At 46.6% G+C, this 20746-nt stretch overlaps 1 pseudogene; it reads left to right on the forward strand.

Moving 5' to 3' along the window:
- Positions 1 to 19243: 19243 nt before the first annotated feature.
- LOC126254067 (5S ribosomal RNA) lies at positions 19244 to 19361 on the forward strand (annotated as a pseudogene).
- Positions 19362 to 20746: the final 1385 nt, after the last annotated feature.

Below are 20746 nucleotides of genomic sequence, written 5' to 3' on the forward strand. Positions count from 1 at the left end.
ACTTTGTGCCAGGAAGAGCTCTCAACAAGGGAAGTGTCCGGGTGTCTCGGAATGAACCAAAGCGATGCTGTTCGGACTTAGAGGAGATACAGAGAGACAGGAACTGTCGATGACATGCCTCGCTCAGGCCGCCCAAGGGCTTCTTCTGCAGTGGCTGATCGCTTCCTAAAGGTTATGGCCCGGGGGAACCCTGACAGCGACGCCACCATGTTGAATAGTGCTTTTCATGCCGCCACAGGACGTCGTGTTACGACTCAAACTGTGCTCAATATGCTGCATGACGCGCAGATTCACTCCCAAAGTCCATGGCGAGGACCATCTTTGCAGCCACGACACCATGCAGCGCGATACAGATGGGCCCAACAACATGCCGAATGGACCGCTCAGGATTGACATCACGTTCTCTTCACCGATGAGTGCCGCATATGTCTTCAACCAGTCAATCGTCGGAGACGTTTTTGGAGGCAACTCGGTCAGCCTGGACGCCTTAGACACACTGTCCAACGGGTGCAGCAAAGTGGAGCCTCCCTGCTGTTTTTGGAGTGGCATTATGTGGGGCCGACGTACGCCGCTGGTGGTCATGGAAGGCGCCGTAACGGCTGTAGGATACGTGAATGCCATCCTCCGACCTATAGTGGAACCATACTGGCAGCATATTGGCGAGGCATTCGTCTTCATGGACAACAATTCGCGCCCCCATCGTGCACATCTTGTGAATGACTTCCTCCGGGATAACGACATCGCTCGACTAGAGTGGCCAGCATGCTCTCCAGGTATGAACCCTATCGCACATGTTTGGGATAGATTGAAAATGGCTGTTTATGGCTGACGTGACACACCAACCACTCCAAGGGATGTACGCCGAATCGCCGTTGAGAAGTGGGACATTCTGGATCTACATGGTCTTGATGAACTTGTGGATCGTATGCCACGACGAATACAGACATGCATCAATGCAAGAGGACGTGCTACTGGGTATTAGAGGTACCGGCGTGTACAGCAGTCTTGATCACCACCTCTGAAGGTCTCGCTGTATGGTGGTACAGCTTGCAATGTGTGGTTTTCATGAGAAATAAAAAGGACGGAAATGATTTTTATGTTGATTTCCGTTCTAGTTTTCTGTATAGGCTCCGGAACTCTCGGAACTGAGGTGATGCAGAACTTTTTTTGATGTGTTTATATAAAAATTATACATTTCGTTTAAAAATTTGAGGTAATAACTCGCCTGCTAATTCGTTAAAAACTACCTGCTGAAAAGGTTTCGTCTCATCCCGTTTCTATATCTACATCATACGCTGCAAGCCACCTAACGGTGTGTGGCGGAGGGTACTTCTGGTAGTACTAAGTGATACCCCTACCCTCCCAAACTGATAAACAGTATTGAAGAATGGGTCTTACAAGCGCCCTATTAGCGACTCCCTTCTTGTGTCAGTTAGATTTCCTAAGGATTCTTCATATGAATCGCAGTCTGGCATCAGCTTTTCCTATGACATGTTTCATGTGGTCATTCCACTTAAGGCCGCTCTGGATAGTTACTTCTAGATATTTTACGGTAGATACTGTTCCCAGCAGTTTCTCATACTTATTGTATTTGTACATAAGTCGCTTGCTTCTCCTATGCATGCAAGTCCGCAGCTCGTGGTCGTGCGGTAGCGTTCTCGCTTCCCACGCCAGGGTTCCCGGGTTCGATTCCCGGCGGGATCAGGGATTTTCTCTGCCTCGTGATGACTGGGTGTTGTGTGCTGTCCTTGGGTTAGTTAGGTTTAAGTAGTTCTAAGTTCTAGGGGACTGATGACCATAGATGTTAAGTCCCACAGTGCTCAGAACCATTTGAACCATTTGAACCTATACATGCACAGTATGTTACATTTATTTACATTCAGGGTCAACTACCAGAGCCTGCACTATTTATTAATCCTCCGCAGGCCATTCTGCAAATCGATACTGTTGTCTGGTGTTGCTAGTTTCTTATTGACTACAGTCCTGAAGACCATGCGACGCTTTCTATTAGATCATTTACACACTTTGTAAACAGTAACAGTCCTGACACACTTCCTGGTTACTCCGGAAATTACCTTTACATCGATTTCGTTCCGCTAAGGACATTTCTATTCGCAAATAACTCTTGAATCCATCCGCAAATCTGGCCCGATACTTAATGAGCTCGAATTTGTTTCTACTAAATGGCAGTTACGGGACGATGTGAAATGCCTTCCGCAAGTCAAGGAATGCGGCTTCAACCTGTACGCCGCGATCTACAGCGCTACAGGTGTCATGGAGGAACAGAGCGAGCCGAGTTTCACAGGATCTCTTTGTGCATAATCCATGATGATTTTCATAAGGTAGATTTTTCGTTCTCCAGATACGTCATAATTCCTGAGCGTAAAACATGTTCCATAATTCTACTACAGACTGATGTCGGCCTTATAGGTCAACAATTGTGTACATCTGTCCTGCACTCATTCTTGAAAACGGGAATGACCTGCGCTTTTTTCCAGCAGCTAGGTACCCTTCGCTGCTCCAGCGACCTACGGTAATCTGCTGGTAAAAGGGGAGCAAATTCTACGCATAATATTTCTACAATCAATGGACATAAAAGTTTTCTGGATGTGGTACCGCGTCATAATGTATAAAACTATGCCTGCTGCTGCAGAAAAACCAACGTTTCGGCCACTGTTGCAGCGGCCTTCTTCGGGGTTACCAGACTGACTCTGGCCGCGGAAGCCTACGCAATTATATTTGTTCGATCATTTGATACGCTCCATTTCCCGGACCGTCAGGTTGACATTATGATATAAATTCCCATTGCGCAACTGAAATAATGTAACGGATCGCATTTTTCAACGACTTCACACGACGTTGCATATATCGGAATCCAGACTTTGTGAGGAAGCTTTCCAGAGTCTCAACAGGTCAGAAGAAAAATTGGACACCTTTTACTGCATACGCAAGGAAATTTATTAAATTATCCCCTATAACTTAATGAAAACGACGTCGAGATATACACTCATGCTCATAAATTAAGGATAATGCTGATGCATGGTGAAACAACGCTCTGGTGGACGGTTTGCGCGTTTAAATCACCTCGGGATATGACCATGCGGCGCATTTGACCTGCGGTCGTCGCACGGTGGCGCTGGCAGCAGTCCACATACGCAGAGGTGTGTTGGTGCATGTCAGAGTGCGGTGCAGCGAGTAAGTGTACAGACGTCTTCAGACGTGCTAATGGTTACTGTGTGTCGAAAACGGATCAAAGAACACATATTGATGGCGTTATGAGGGGTAGAATACTATGGCGACTGGAGGCTGGTCAAACACAGCAGGTCGTAGCACAGGCCCTCCGTGTGCCACAAAGTGTGATCTCAAGATTATGGCGACGATTCCAGCAGACAGGAAACGTGTCCAGGCGGAACGTCCACAGTGTACAACACCACAAGAAGACCGATATCTCACTATCAGTGCCCGCAGACGGCCACGGAGTACTGCAGTTAGCCTTGCTCTGGACCTTACCGCAGCTACTGGAACATTTGTCTCCAAACACACAGTCTACAGACGACTGAACGGACATGGTTTATTTGCCCGGAGACCTGTAAGGACATTCCACTGATCCCTGGTCACAGGAGAGCCGCTAATGCCTGGTGTCAAGAACAGAGTACATGGTCATTGGAACAGTGGTCCCAGGTTATGTTGACGGACGAGTCCCGGTATAGTCTGAACAGTCAATCTCATCGGGTTTTCATCTGGCGTGAACCAGGAACCACATACCAACCCGTTAAGGTCCTTGAAAGGGACCTGTATAGAGGTCGTGGTTTGATGGTGTGGGGTGGGATTATGATTGGTGCACGTACACCCCTGGATGGCTCTTACAGAGGAACAGTAACAGGTCAGGTGTATCGGGACGTCATTTTCCACCAGTATGTCCTCCTTTTCAGGGGTGCAGTGGGTCCCACCTTCCTCCTGATGGATGATAACGCACGGCCCCACCGAGCTGCCATCGTGGAGGAGTAGCTTGAAACAGGAGATATCAGGCGAATGGAGTGGCCTGCCTGTTCTCCAGACCTAAACCCCATCGAGCACGTTTGGGACGCTCTCGGTCGACGTATCGCTGCACCGTCTTCAAACCGCTACGACACTTCAGGAGCTCCAACAGGCACTGGTGCAAGAATGGGAGGCTATACCCCAGCAGCTGCTCCAACACCTGATCCAGAGTATGCCAACCCGTTGTGCGGCCTGTGTACGGGTGCATGGTGATCACATCCCATATTGATGTCGGGGTACATGCGCACAAAACAGGGGCGTTTTGTAGCACATGTGGTTCGGGACGGTTTTCTCAAATTATCACCAATACCGTGGACTTACAGATCTGTGTCGTGTGTGCTCCCTATGTGCCTATGCTATTAGCGCCAGTTTTGGGTAGTGCCACGTTGTATGGCACCACATTCTGCAATTATCCTTAATTTATGAGCATGAGTGTATTTACTCATTCTGAATATATTCGGGGTAGACTATCAAATTACACTCCTGGAAATGGAGAAAAGAACACATTGACACCGGTGTGTCAGACCCACCATACTTGCTCCGGACACTGCGGGAGGGCTGTACAAGCAATGATCACACGCACGGCACAGCGGACACACCAGGATCCGCGATGTTGGCCGTCGAATGGCGCTAGCTGCGCAGCATTTGTGCACCGCCGCCGTCAGTGTCAGCCAGTTTGCCGTGGCATACGGAGCTCCATCGCAGTCTTTAACACTGGTAGCATGCCGCGACAGCGTGGACGTGAACCGTATGTGCAGTTGACGGACTTTGAGCGAGGGCGTATAGTGGGCATGCGGGAGGCCGGGTGGACGTACCGCCGAATTGCTCAACACGTGGGGCGTGAGGTCTCCACAGTACATCGATGTTGTCGCCAGTGGTCGGCGGAAGGTGCACGTGCCCGTCGACCTGGGACCGGACCGCAGCGACGCACGGCTGCACGCCAAGACCGTAGGATCCTACGCAGTGCCGTAGGGGACCGCACCGCCACTTCCCAGCAAATTAGGGACACTGTTGCTCCTGGGGTATCGGCGAGGACCATTCGCAACCGTCTCCATGAAGCTGGGCTACGGTCCCGCACACCGTTAGGCCGTCTTCCGCTCACGCCCCAACATCGCGCAGCCCGCCTCCAGTGGTGTCGCGACAGGCGTGAATGGAGGGACGAATGGAGACGTGTCGTCTTCAGCGATGAGAGTCGCTTCTGCCTTGGTGCCAATGATGGTCGTATGCGTGTTTGGCGCCGTGCAGGTGAGCGCCACAATCAGGACTGCATACGACCGAGGCACACAGGGCCAACACCCGGCATCATGGTGTGGGGAGCGATCTCCTACACTGGCCGTACACCACTGGTGATCGTCGAGGGGACACTGAATAGTGCACGGTACATCCAAACCGTCATCGAACCCATCGTTCTACCATTCCTAGACCGGCAAGGGAACTTGCTGTTCCAACAGGACAATGCACGTCCGCATGTATCCCGTGCCACCCAACGTGCTCTAGAAGGTGTAAGTCAACTACCCTGGCCAGCAAGATCTCCGGATCTGTCCCCCATTGAGCATGTTTGGGACTGGATGAAGCGTCGTCTCACGCGGTCTGCACGTCCGGCACGAACGCTGGTCCAACTGAGGCGCCAGGTGGAAATGGCATGGCAAGCCGTTCCACAGGACTACATCCAGCATCTCTACGATCGTCTCCATGGGAGAATAGCAGCCTGCATTGCTGCGAAAGGTGGATATACACTGTACTAGTGCCGACATTGTGCATGCTCTGTTGCCTGTGTCTATGTGCCTGTGGTTCTGTCAGTGTGATCATGTGATGTAGCTGACCCCAGGAATGTGTCAATAAAGTTTCCCCTTCCTGGGACAATGAATTCACGGTGTTCTTAATTCAATTTCCAGGAGTGTATTTAAATATACACCCTAAGACAAAAAAAGACGCATCAGAAAGGAATTATCCAAATGGGAAGGATATCGGTAATATGATGCTTATGTAAAGACAAACAAATGGCTACAGTTTCAGAAAACTGGATCATTTAGCCAAGAGAAAGAGCGTCACAATTTGAGCAAGTCAATGTCGGTTGGTCCACCTATGGCTCTTATACAAGCAGGTAGTCGGCTTCATATTTATCGATAGAGTTGTTGGATGTCCACCTGAAAGTTATTCTGCCCAATTGGCGCGTTAGATACTCAAACTCCCAAGCGCCCCTCCCATAATGCAACAAACGTTCTGAAGGAAGGGGATTCGGCGACCTTTGTTGGTCAAAGGAGGATCAGGGAAGCACTTATAAAAGCTGTAGATCTCGCTATGTGCGGGTGGACATTATCTTGTTGAAAAGTAAGTCTAAGACGGCTTGGAACGTAGGGCAACAAAAACGGGCCGGAGAACATCGTCGACGTACCGTTGTGATGGCATGTCACCCCACGCTGTCACTACTGGCTGTCGAGCCGTATGGCGAGCGACACTCTGGTTGGTGACCCACCGTTGTCCGGGCAACCCCAGACACTTCTCCGGCCTCGAATCTCATTGACTGTAGAAGAATTGTCTTCAGTGATGAGTCCCGCTTCGAACTGAGCCCTGATGACCAGTGAAAACGTCTCTGGAGAAGCCCTGAAGCGGCGCGACACCAGCATGACTGTCGCCCTCCGTAAGGCCCGATAACAAGGAATGATGGTACGGGGCGCCATTTCATTGCATAGCAGGACTTCTTTGGTTGTCATCTATGGCACCCTTACATCACAATGGTACGTCGACGTTATTCTACACCTGTTTTTCCCAAACATCTCTGGATTTTGACGATTTAACGACCCAGTTGGACGAATTTGGTACGATATACCTGAGGACTGGCAGTGGCAAGGCAAACGTTCCTGAAGAAGAGAAATTTGTTAATATCGAGTATAGACTTAAGTTCAAATGGTTCAAATGGCTCTGAGCACTATGGGACTTAACATCTGTGGTCATCAGTCCCCTAGAACTTAGAACTACTTAAACCTAACTAACCTAAGGACATCACACACATCCATGCCCGAGGCAGGATTCGAACCTGCGACCGTAGCAGTCGCGCGGTTCCGGACTGAGCGCCTAGAACCGCGAGACCACCGCGGCCGGCTAGACTTAAGTGTTAGGAAGTCGTTTCTGAAAGTATTTGTATGGAGTGTAGCTGTGTATGGAAGTGAAACATGGGCGATAAATAGTTTATATAAGAAAAGAATAGAACCTTTCGAAATGTGGTGCTACAGAAGAATGCTGAAGATTCGATGCGTAGATCACGTAACTAATGAAGAGGTATTGAATAGAATTCGGGAGAAGAGGAGTTTGTGGCACAACTTGACTAGAAGAAGGGATCGGTTGGTAGGACATGTTCTGAGGCATCAAGGGATCACCAATTTAGTACTGGAGGGCAGCAGGGAGGGTAAAAATCGTAGAGGGAGACCAAGAGATGAATACACTAAACAGATTCAGAAGGATGTAGGCTGCAGTAGGTACTGGGAGATGAAGAAGCTTGCACAGGATAGAGTAGCATGGAGAGCTGCATCAAACCAGTCTCTGGACTGAAGACCACAACAACATCCCTGAGGAGGGCGTCCAAGGACTCAGTCAATTATTGACAAGCAGAACAACTGCTTGCAGCAGGCCAAAGGTGGACCAACGCGTTAGTGACTTGCTCAATTTATAAAGCTCTTTCTTTTGAATAAATCATCCAATTTTTGCGGAAATTGTACGGATTTGTTTGCCTGAACACGTACAACACATCTACCAATCGACGTCCCATTCAGATAATTCTTTCGTGGTGCATCGGTTTTGTTTATCTTAGAATGTATTTACTCATTCTGGATGTATTCTGGGTGGCTTATCTCAGTATTTAAACATATCTCAGAAAAATCGATAATAATTGGCCACAACGTTGATCTTGAAACGAATGAGAACTGTTTATTGCTATCTGTGGGGAAGATATAGATGAGACTGCAACAGGTTTGCTGATATTTTTATCGTTCTTAGAATAGCGAAAACCCAGTTAGTAAAAGACGCTGCGTCGCTCGAAGGCACGCAGCGGAGAGTGTTCGCTGGAGCGTACAGCTTTGCAATGTATAGCAACGTGTAAATCCGTGAGATGTTTCTCTGGTGGGTGTAGGAAGACATTTAGATACGCCATTTTCCAGCCATTATGCCTTCTTTAATAGTCGTCCGCGTATGAAGACATTAAGATTAACGACGTATAATAGGTCGTTGGCGGCTCTTGTTAAATTACAAAAGCACTCACCTCTCAACTGTTCACAATGCGATTCCTTTCACCATTATGATAGCAAAACTGGATTTCGCAATTATCGCTTGTAAATGGCAGTCCAGTAAGGGATCCCATCCGCAGATGACCTGCTAAGGCCAGAGGGCGGTGGACTACTTTCTCAGTAAGGAATGAGGCAGTGCAGAGGAACAGGTCCGCTTGTTGCTGTGCAACAGACCACAGCCTACCTTCCCGGTTCCGCTGAAGAACGTCAGCTTTTACGGAAGAGTAAAGAAAGTCTTAAACATACTGATGTGCAGGAAGACTCGACGTTAATAAAGAAGCTGCAATACGTACTGAGCAGTCGGCAGCAAAGACTAATGTATCTGAATAAGATTTTCAGTCTGCAGCGAAATGTGCGCTGATATGAAACTTCCTGGCAGATTAAAACTGTGTGCCGGACCGAGACTCGAAATCCGGACATTTGCCTTTCGCGGGAAAGTGCTCTACCAACTGTGCTACCCAAGCACGATTCACGCCCCGTCCTCACAGCTTTACTTCCCCCAGTACCTTGTCTCCTACATTCCTAGAGCACTTGCCCGCGAAAGGCAAAGGTCCCGAGTTCGAGTCTCGGTCCGGCACACAGTTTTAATCTGCCAGGAAGTTTCGTATCAGCGCACACTCCGATGCAGAGTGAAAATCTCATTCTCGAAACATCCCCCAGGCTGTGGCTAAGCCATGTCTCCGCAATATCCTTTCTGCCAGAAGTGCTAGACCTGCACGTTTCGCAGGAGAACTTCTGTGAAGTTTGGAAGGTAGGAGACGAGGTACTGGCGGAAGTAAAGCTGTGAGGACGGGGCGTGAGTCGTGCTTGGGTAGCTAAGTTGGTAGAGCACCTGCCCGCGAAAGGCAAAGGTCCCGACTTCGAGTCTCGATCCGCACACAGTTTTAATCTGCCAGAAAGTTTCACTAATGTACCTGCTTCTACAGTTACACCATCCTTACAATAACACCAACACGATCATTAGTACCGATCACAATTGCGGTCACTGCTGGATGGTGGGAAAAATAGTTTTTATACTCGTTTCTACACGCGTTTATACTGTCTTTGCAGCCAGAATTCCAGGGAAAAATGAACTACATACATGGACGGTCGTGGAAATACGAGTGTAACTTTCTAAGGGGATGTGTGCTGCAAAAACTGAAAGAAAATAGCATTTCCAACACTTGAAGCGATCCTCCCTAAAGCTAGGAACCATGCTGTAGGAGTAGGATTGCTGCTAAAATGGAAACAAAATAAATCGCACCGAACGAAGCAAGCAGAGTATCCAAGAAGCAGCTTTGCACAGACTAAGACAGCACTCGTCGCCGAAAGAAATGTAATACGTCCTGAACAAGAATTCCATATAAGTAAGCCTGCGGGGATATAGGGGATGGGGATAAAGGGGGCAGCTGAATTCCCACCCTGCAAGGAAAGAAGTTATCTTTACAAACCAAACTTGCATCCTGACCCATCACACAGGTAGATGTCTCTTTGTAGTGTTTGAAGAGAGGCAGAACATGCGATGGACTCTGCCCATGAGCAAGTGCACCAACAACTGTTTGTCGTGAAAACTCAAAACAGTTTTGTCATTCACCGTCGAACTAGCATAAACATCTTCTTTCCCCAAGCAAAGCAATGTCATTAAGTTTTTAAAACACAAAGCGAAATAATAAATAGCTATATCCTAGTCAGTTAATTTCCGTGTTGATTGGTATTCGCAAAAAGAAGACTGCCGAGCTTAATTCTATCAGTGACGTTAACTTCCGAAAATACACCTGGCACTGAGTTAAAAAAGCTGAAAGCGCTATCTGTTGATTCTTTGGTGTACAGCACTGTCTATTGGTTCTTTGTTGTACAGCGACATCGTTTGGTTATTTGGTATAATACGCTGTTGTGATAAACATCCCAACTACTAACATGAGCTGACGATTTTAACCAGGACCTTAACATACCATATCCTTTGTTTTTCGTGTTATGATTTTGATGAAATAAAACCTATACGTTGCCCCAAGCTACGCTCAAGTTATCTGTGAAACACCTATGAAAATTCGTCTTGTGGCTTTCGAGATTGGCATTTTCACACAGGCAGACACGACTGTTTTGCAATTTCATTATAATCACAGATTTTGTGAGTTTATTGTGGTAGGTCATAGTACGCCATTTTCTAATGAATGTGCTGCTTGTATGTGTCTGAGTGGTCCGTTTTGTTTGTTTCATTATTTGTGTCTTTATTTTTCTGTGAAGTTCAACTACTAGCGTTTCTTTATTTTTAATGTTATTTTTTATTATAGACATGTCTGTTTGATAAGGAAAAGTATTTAGAGGAATCTTACTGAATCTATGTGACTGGAGTTTCTTTTAGATTCTGTGGGTGGTTTGAGGTTTTATTTACACTCCTGGAAATGGAAAAAAGAACACATTGACACCGGTGTGTCAGACCCACCATACTTGCTCCGGACACTGCGAGAGGGCTGTACAAGCAATGATCACACGCACGGCACAGCGGACACACCAGGAACCGCGGTGTTGGCCGTCGAATGGCGCTAGCTGCGCAGCATTTGTGCACCGCCGCCGTCAGTGTCAGCCAGTTTGCCGTGGCATACGGAGCTCCATCGCAGTCTTTAACACTGGTAGCATGCCGCGACAGCGTGGACGTGAACCGTATGTGCAGTTGACGGACTTTGAGCGAGGGCGTATAGTGGGCATGCGGGAGGCCGGGTGGACGTACCGCCGAATTGCTCAACACGTGGGGCGTGAGGTCTCCACAGTACATCGATGTTGTCGCCAGTGGTCGGCGGAAGGTGCACGTGCCCGTCGACCTGGGACCGGACCGCAGCGACGCACGGATGCACGCCAAGACCGTAGGATCCTACGCAGTGCCGTAGGGGACCGCACCGCCACTTCCCAGAAAATTAGGGACACTGTTGCTCCTGGGGTATCGGCGAGGACCATTCGCAACCGTCTCCATGAAGCTGGGCTACGGTCCCGCACACCGTTAGGCCGTCTTCCGCTCACGCCCCAACATCGTGCAGCCCGCCTCCAGTGGTGTCGCGACAGGCGTGAATGGAGGGACGAATGGAGACGTGTCGTCTTCAGCGATGAGAGTCGCTTCTGCCTTGGTACCAATGATGGTCGTATGCGTGTTTGGCGCCGTGCAGTCAGGACTGCATACGACCGAGGCACACAGGGCCAACACCCGGCATCATGGTGTGGGGAGCGATCTCCTACACTGGCCGTACACCACTGGTGATCGTCGAGGGGACACTGAATAGTGCACGGTACATCCAAACCGTCATCGAACCCATCGTTCTACCATTCCTAGACCGGCAAGGGAACTTGCTGTTCCAACAGGACAATGCACGTCCGCATGTATCCCGTGCCACCCAACGTGCTCTAGAAGGTGTAAGTCAACTACCCTGGCCAGCAAGATCTCCGGATCTGTCCCCCATTGAGCATGTTTGGGACTGGATGAAGCGTCGTCTCACGCGGTCTGCACGTCCAGCACGAACGCTGGTCCAACTGAGGCGCCAGGTGGAAATGGCATGGCAAGCCGTTCCACAGGACTACATCCAGCATCTCTACGATCGTCTCCATGGGAGAATAGCAGCCTGCATTGCTGCGAAAGGTGGATATACACTGTACTAGTGCCGACATTGTGCATGCTCTGTTGCCTGTGTCTATGTGTCTGTGGTTCTGTCAGTGTGATCATGTGATGTATCTGACCCCAGGAATGTGTCAATAAAGTTTCCCCTTCCTGGGACAATGAATTCACGGTGTTCTTATTTCAATTTCCAGGAGTGTATTATTGTGTCTTTGCTGGTTTTTCTCTACAAGTCAAAGGAGTAGTTATGATTGCGCTTTCTATGATAAATTTAGAAAATTGTGTGTTTTCTTGTTCTTTTTCTATTGTAAACCTTATGTTCTTGTGCATAGTTTTTACGTCTTTGTGTAATTATATATAGTTATGAGGTTCACCTATAATGTAGATGATTATGATGTAGCTTTTCTTTGTTATTACATCTTCAAATATAGGTTTGCTTTACGTTTTTTGAGAATGGTGTCTAATGTTCACAAAATAGATGAACCCGTATATAAATTGTGAATTAAAAAGAGTTTAGTTAAGTTATTTACTCTAATAATTATGTTGTTTCACCTACATGTTCACATAGTAGCTGGCTTTATATTTTCAGGTTTTCTTAATTTAGTGCTATCATTAACAGGTATGTAACTGTACACACTTTGTACATCAAAGAAAGCAGTGTTGCTGTGCATGGGATGTATTCTGTTAGATGCATAGTATTTCTTGTTGTCCTGTCATTTTCGAGTTTATAGTGTTGGGTGAGTTGTGATTGCATTTGTTTTGCTAACTGGAATGTGGGAGATACTCTGAAATTTCGTGTCGGCTGGATGGAAATATCTGTTTCGTGGAATTTGACACCTCATTTTGATTTTAATTTTTTATGTTGTTTTTCGTAATGAATTCTTTCGTTGTATCTGTGTTTTCTTTTGTTTCCATGAGCATTACACTACTGTCTCTTTCAGCTATTCTTGTAATAATATTTTCAGCTTGCAATTTTTTCGTTACATTTTAAAGCCGGCCGCTGTGGCCTAGCGGCTATAGGCGCTTCAGTCCGCAACAGCGCGACTGCTATGGTCGCAGGTTCGAATCCTGCCTCGGGCATGGATGTGTGTGATGTTCTTAGGTTAGTTAGATTTAAGTAGGTCGACGTTCTAGGGGACTGATGACCTCGGATGCTAAGTACCATAGTGCTCAGAGCCATTTGAACCATTTTACATTTTAAAGTTTGATTTGGCACAATTACTTTTTAAATTTATTGATTCCTTTTTTACTCTGTGTTTCTATGCTTTAAATTTCCGCTTTTACTAACCGAATTTACATTGCTGCGAACATTTCTTTCTTCTGTTATGAGAATATATTCAGGTTCTACAATGAGATTTTCTGTTTGTCGTTGATTTCCTGTTGAGTCAAATTGTATTTCAGTCCTTCCTCTAAGAGCTGGTGTTCGTTGCAGTTTAGTGATATTCTTAGAAAACTAGCAATCTTTGGGTAGAAACGGTGTGTGCGAATGGTTGTAAGCGCGCGCGTGTGTTTGTTTGTTTGTTTGTTTGTGTGTGTGTGTGTGTGTGTGAGTGTGTGTGTGTGTGTGTGTGTGTGTGTGTGTGTGTGTGTGTGTGTGGGTGGGTGGGTGGGTGTGGTGCGTGTATGTGTATATGTGTGTGTGGTTTTGAGGTTTTATGAGGTGCAGGTGCAGCATTTGACCTTTTATGTGGTGGAAGTGAAAACAATTGGAGTGTTCAACTCTTGTGCTAGCACGAGACGGATGTCATATAATAATTTACAGTTGAGGGTTTGGCTTTTCGAGTAGAGTGATTTAATTTCGTGTCTCAGCTAAAAATTTTGAGCGGTTTGTCTGACAATTTTCGCTGCTATCGAACAGTTTTTGAGCTTTACATCTGCATGCTTTGGCATAAGATCAAAACGTTTACAACAGTTACCAGATCTTATGGTTTCAACAATTTCATACAGAGTAGATTGTATTGCTGCGTATCGCAGCCACATTGCAGCTATGTTAACAGCAGCACTATTACGGCTACACTTTGCCGTAAAATATAGCCCGTGTAAACGCATCTTAAAATAAATCTGCCGCCACAAAACAGGAAATACATAAAAACTTTATGTATTTCTACGGCTAGATCTCGAATAAACTCAGCACTGTTTTTTAAGACAAAAACGTAAGATGAAAGTCTCGTATAAATTTCAACGTTCGCTGCTGCGTCTTTTAATACATGACATTAACACAGTGGGATATACAAAACTTACAACGATGTTCGTAAGGCTAGCTATAACGGAGAAACGGGATGCAGTTTGAAACTGCGGTTCAAGAAACACACAAAATAACAAAGGAAAAACATAGAAGGTAAATCCTCTTTCGCAGATAACCTCGTACAACATAGTCTTGACATGCATGGTATCAAAAACAACTTCGTAATCCTTCATGGAATAAAGAAGGGATAGTTTATGGGCGTATAAGAAGAAACAGAATTTCATGCTCACATGATAAAATTTGTAAATACATTCAGGTGTATACAAACACGTCTTAATCTTTTAATCAACCCGCCTTGCCTGGAAGAAACTCTAGCTCCCTCTGTCGTACCCTGAGTTAACCTTTGTCAGCTCACACTGGAGGGCGTAACCTTACGCTTCACCTGGACCCATTGTTCATTGCAACTATCTTCGAATTTCGTTAAATGTAAAGTAATACTTTCAGGTTTTCATTGGTAAAGCATGTAGTTTAAATTCTGAATCATGTCAAAATACAACTCTTCCTAATGCTAAAAGATGTCAATAATTTTAATACATAAAGTTGTACAGTATTTATACTTACGATGCGCTCATTTCTCCAATGATAATGTTGGGCAGATCACTTTTTAATGAACCTGACTTTGCTTTATTTTTCTGCATTTGTACTTTAAGCTTTGAAAGCCTCCTACTTCTGCTCTGGGACTGAGTATACAAATGGTACGACGCCAGTGAAAATTCCCTAGAAATATTCCCACTTCTATACGAAGTTTTGACCCATGAATGAAAAGTAACGCGATCTTACTGCAGCTTGTAATCAGAAGTAGGAAAGACCTCCATAGCGCAACGAGCAATTAAGTGGAGCTTGAACATGTATTCAAGAGAATGCAACATTACAATCAACACACTCTGACCATACGATCTGTAAGTATATTTCTACTCTTTGATACAGTTACGATAGTGCAATGAAGATGTAAAACCCCACTTTGTATGGTCTAACACCTATCCACAATGAACATGGAGTACAAAAATCACTGGAACATACTCGGGAGCCGAAGAAATTCTCGAACTTCTCAGCAAGCCAATCCCACCTTGTACTAGCTGGTAAAGCATAAAAAGAATCTGAACATACGTCTGTTGAAGATAGCTTATTTGAAAAACGAATCAATTGAAGAAAGAAGGTGTGTAGTGAATTGTACTTGCATCAGCTGCCGATCTGAGTAAGAATACATGAGAACATGGGAACATCCCAGGAAAAAAAGAATGTTAATTTGCAGAAATAGCTGTGAGGTTAAAATAACTGACGAGAAATTTAGCGTAACCTCTTATTATTGTTCAATAAATAACTGACCAATCACCGTAGCAAGGTTACATTTGTCGTCGAACATGGAGAACAGTTCCACTAAACATATGAATTAGTACGTCATATAACCATAAATTCCCATAGCTATAATGAGTACGCGAATAAATGAAATGCCGATAATCATCCTTGAACAATGAGCAAAACCTCTAGATTTGAATAAACGATTTAACTTTGGCCACGAAGACGGTACATCAGCTGAAAACTCTGCGAATAAAATTATGCCGATGTGCGCTGGAAACCGCGATCTCACCATAAATTCCTCCACATTGCTGCATAGAAAAACGCCATGGAGACAAAACATCAGACGAAGTCATCGGAATGGTGCAGGCAGTGTCCTCAGAATGCATGGCTTCCAGATGCACAAGTGTGCAGTATATGGCCATCTACTCAGTCAAGTTACACAAACCCTGCCACTCTGCCATTGCATTGAGCAGTTAGCTAACCACTCCAAAGTATTACATTTAGATGTACCTTTGCTGCACAGCCAAAGACTGTGTCATTCGTAGCAGATGAAACCTGTGCATAGTGTGTCTTCGCACTTCAACAGCAACTCGTACCTATTGTAAAGATAAATGATACGAAAGTCGTTTCCTAATGGACGGCTTTCATATTCTGTTACGTAAAGTTTTTAAATATCAATTGCGTTATGGGATTGTGTAATGCAACAGAAAAGTAGACGGACGGGGGCTAGCCATGAGTTAAGATTGCTCTTGAACATATTTTGTTTCACAAAAGTCTCATGCATTAAAGTAAAAAGAATACCAGTGATGACAAAACTTAAGACAGCAACAATAACTTACTGGCCGCGAATCATGCATGTAATTTTATGTTTCAGGGCTAAAGATTCGTGAGACAACATTACTTCTGAAAAATCTTTTAACCATCAATCGTTTTAAGTTCCCAATCCTGTATCTATCCACAACAATTAAAGTAAAAGTTATGTAACCTTGTAACTCACCAGCTTACGGATAGTTCGCAAAATACACTGCTGGCCACCGTAACTGCAACACCAAGAAAGACAAGAGGTAGCACAACAAGATTTATTTTCTAGATAACATGTTGACCAAGTATCAAACGATTACGTTTACAGAAGTCTGTGACATGTGGTTCCTGCCAGAATCAGTAGCCAGAGTAGCCGCCATTGTTGGAGATCACCGCTGCCACACGTCTCGGCATTGAGTCAAAGAGACGTTGGATGTGTTCCTGGGGTACAGCAGCCCAAGCAGCTTCCACACGTTGCCAAAGATCATCTGGTGTGGCAGCTGGGGATGTAATCTGGGTCACTCGTTGAGCAACCATGGACCACATGTTTTCTATCGGCGAAAGATCCAGAGAGCGAGCCGGCCAGAGAGGCAATTCAATCTGGTTATTGACGAAGAACCTTTGGACAATGCGTGCCACGTGTAGTCGCGCATTATCCTGTTGAAATATGGCTGTGGCCGAGCCCTGAAGGTAAGGAAGGACAACTGGCTCCAGCACCTCGGATATGTAGCGCCGGCTATTTAAAGTACCGGCAATGCGTACTAGAGGCGTCCGAGAGTAATATCCAATACCGCCCCATACCATAATACCCGGTGCAAGACCAGTGTGGCGGTGCATAATGCAGCTGTCCAGCATCCTCTCTCCACGGTGTCACCACACTCGAATCCGACCATCGTGGTGCTGCAGACAGAAGCGTGCCTCGTCAGTAAAGACAACGTCATTCCATTCTGCCGTCCACATCCGTCTGTCATCACACCACTGGCGACGGAGACGTCTGTGGTTCTGCGTCAATGGTAGACGAAGCAATGGACGTCTTGCGGACAGACCACTCTGCTGTAAACGGCGTCGAATGGTATGCGCAGACACTGGATGATGCATTACAGACGCAATGTGCTCTGCTATGGTTCGGGATGTCACTGAGCGATCCGTCACTGCCATGCGCACAATTTGCCTATCAGCACGTGCAGTGGTGCACCGAGGTGAATGCGATCGACCACGTCGGTCCGTCGTACCCTCCTGCATCCAACGGTCACATATCCGCAGTACAGTTGTTTGGTTTCGTCCAACACGACTAGCGATTTCTCTGTATGATAATCCACAATCTCGGTAAGCCACTATCCTTCCTCTGTCAAACTCGGATACTTGATCAAACGATGTTCGCTGTTGTCTACGGGGCATAACTGATCGTCTTGTGAAACAACCACAAGGTAAACACACGTGCCGAAAGTACACTCGTCGAAATCGCCAAGCCTTAAATGGCGCTATGAGGTGGCGCCACAGGCGCGCGTGATGTGCGTCTGCGCTGAAATTCTGATCAGTTGCATGTCTCATCGCTGCAAACTCATGGTGTAAATTTCACTTGATTCGGATGCTTCCTTCAGGGTGTTGCATTTACGGTGGCCAGCAGTGTACATTGAAGAGACAAAGATACACCTGCCTAATATCGCGTAAGGCCCCCGCGGGCTCGCAGAAGTGCCGCAAAACGACCTGGTGTGGACTCGACTAATGTCTGAAGTAGTGCTGGAGGGAACTGACACCATGAATCCTACAGGGCTGCCCATAAATCTGTAAGAGTACGATGTGGTGGAGGCCTCTTCTAAACGGCACTTTGCAAGGTATCCCAGATATGCTCAATAATGTTCATGTCTGGAGAGCGGAAGTGTTTAAGTGTTCCTGGAGCCACCCTGTAGCAATTCTGGACGTGTGGGGTGTCGCATTGCCCTGCTGCCCAAGTCCGTCGGACTGCACAATGGACATGAATGGATGCATGTGATCAAATAGGATCCTTACGTACGAGTCACCTGTCAGAGTCGTATCGAGAAGAGTCATTGGTCCCATATCATTCCAAGTACATACACCCCACACCATTACAGAGCTTCCACCAGCTTGAAAATGCCCCCGCTGACATGCAGGGTCCATGGATTCACGAGGTTGTTTCCATACCCGTACACGTCCATCCGCTCGATACAATTAGAAACGAGACTCGTCCGACCAGGCAACATGTTTCCAGTCATCAACAGTCCAATGTCGGTGTTGACTGCCCCAGGCGAGGAGTAAAGCTTTGTGTCGTACAGTCATCAAGGTTCCGAAAGCCCATATCGATGATGTTTCGTTGAAGGGTTCTCACACTGACACTTCTTGATGACCCAACACTGAAATCTGCAGCAATTTGCGGAAGGGATGCACTTCTGTCACGTTGAACGATTCTCTTCAGTCATCGTTGATCCCGTTCTTGCAGGATCTTTTTCCGGCCGTAGTGATGTTGGAGATTTGATTTTTGTCGGATTCCGGATAATCACGGCACACTTGTGAAATGGTCTTGCAGAAAAATCCCAGCCGGCCGGAGTGGGCGTGCGGTTCTAGGCCTAGGTGCTGCAGTCTGTAACCGAGCGACCGCTACGGTCGCAGGTTCGAATCCTGCCTCGGGCATGGATGTGTGTGATGTCCTTAGATTAGTTAGGTTTAATTAGTTCTAAGTTCTAGGCGACTGATGACCTGAGAAGTTAAGTCGCATAGTGCTCAGAGCCATTTGAACCATTTGAACCAGGAAAATCCCCACTTCATCACTACCACGCAGATGCTGTGTCCCATCGCTCGTGCGCCGACTATAGCACCACGTTCAAACTCACTTAAATCTTGATAACTTGCTATTGTTGCAGTAGTAACCGATGTAACAACTGCGCCAGACACTTGTTGTGTTATGTAGGTGTTGCCCACCGCCGCGCTGTATTCTGCCTGCTTACCTATATCTCTATTATACGAATGCCTATTCCAGTTTCGGGCAACGGCCTTGCCGCAGTGGATACACCGGTTCCCGTCAGGTCACCGAAGTTAAGCGCTGTCGGGCGTGGCCCGCACTTGGATGGGTAACCATCCGGGCCACCATGCGTTGTTGCCATTTTTCGGGCTGCACTCAGCCTCGTGATGCCAATTGAGGAGCTACCCGACCGAATAGTGGCGGCTCCGGTCAAAAAAAAAACCCATCGTAACGACCGGGAGAGCGGTGTGCTGACCACACGCCCCTCCTATCCGCATCCTCAGCTGAGGATGACACGGCGGTCGGATGGTACCGATGGGCCACTTGTGGCCTGAAGACGGAGTGTTATACCAGTTACACTGGCGCTTCATTGTAGAATAACTCTGCACTAATTTGTCAAATCACTGAGTCCAGAAGTTGGACGTACCTACGATTAACTAAATTTTAACAACAGTGTAATCAATAAAATCATTACTAAATTACTCAAAGAAAGTTCCTCCAGCCACAGTTTTAAAACGTCAGCTAAAATGCCACTGGCTGTACAAGTAAACACATTGCCACGGTTGCAGATCAGATGCATTAAAATGATAATCACATCGACTCAGCTTTACCTACATGGAGTAATAGTACAAACATTGTCTGCATGAAGACCACAGTGCTGTTACACAAAAATGTCACCACTGCGCATGTGTTAGCTCGAACTAAAGCATCGCTCCAGGTAGACACATATGCACACTATCAGGTACTCTTAAACGTTACACACAAAAATCTTTCGATTAACCAGTAGGGTTCACAATTATTCTGCCGTTTATGATGTATACTGACTGTAAAAAATACCCAGACCATACAGTAATCCCAAGATCAAACATATCAGCTCCCTACAAGGCGTCGACATCGCGTTGTGTGCGTGGAACCACCATCCTCTCATGGGTTAAGTTAACTGATCCACACCCACCTGTGTGAACGTAAAACGCACCTATATTCGTATCACTCTGCCTGAAGTGAGCTCAATCAGCGCCGCCATGCGGTCACACTCAGCAACATGCTTCACTGCCGCAGCGCACGCATCTCCTTGTCGCAGCATCTAAATCGCGACGGACGTGTGACATCTTGTGATGGCACAGTTTACCATGTCATTTTCTGATCCAACAGTAAATGGCTTTAGTATAAAAGTCGAAACCGGTCATGGAGTAAAATGTAATATGGTCGGCACCTTGACTTTTGATGTCTGGAGTTTCCATGGCTCGTTGCATGTTCTGCATGTGCCGATTTTAAGACGATGTGCATGCTTGGTATGGGTGCATCCAATCCAAAGGCCACAACTGCCTCGGACTCCTCAAACTCCTCTCTGGCCGGACCTGGGGGTTGAACCCCTCTACCATCTTCCACACCTACAAATCCTTAATCTGTCCCATCCTCTGTTATGCCAGTCCCGCCTATATATCCACCCCGCCAAAATTCTATAAGTCCCTCCAGATCCTCAAGCGCCACTCACTTTGCCTCGCCTTCCTATCCACCTACCGTCC

The sequence above is a fragment of the Schistocerca nitens genome, chromosome 4 (assembly GCF_023898315.1).
Source record: "Schistocerca nitens isolate TAMUIC-IGC-003100 chromosome 4, iqSchNite1.1, whole genome shotgun sequence".
Taxonomy (NCBI): domain Eukaryota; kingdom Metazoa; phylum Arthropoda; class Insecta; order Orthoptera; family Acrididae; genus Schistocerca; species Schistocerca nitens.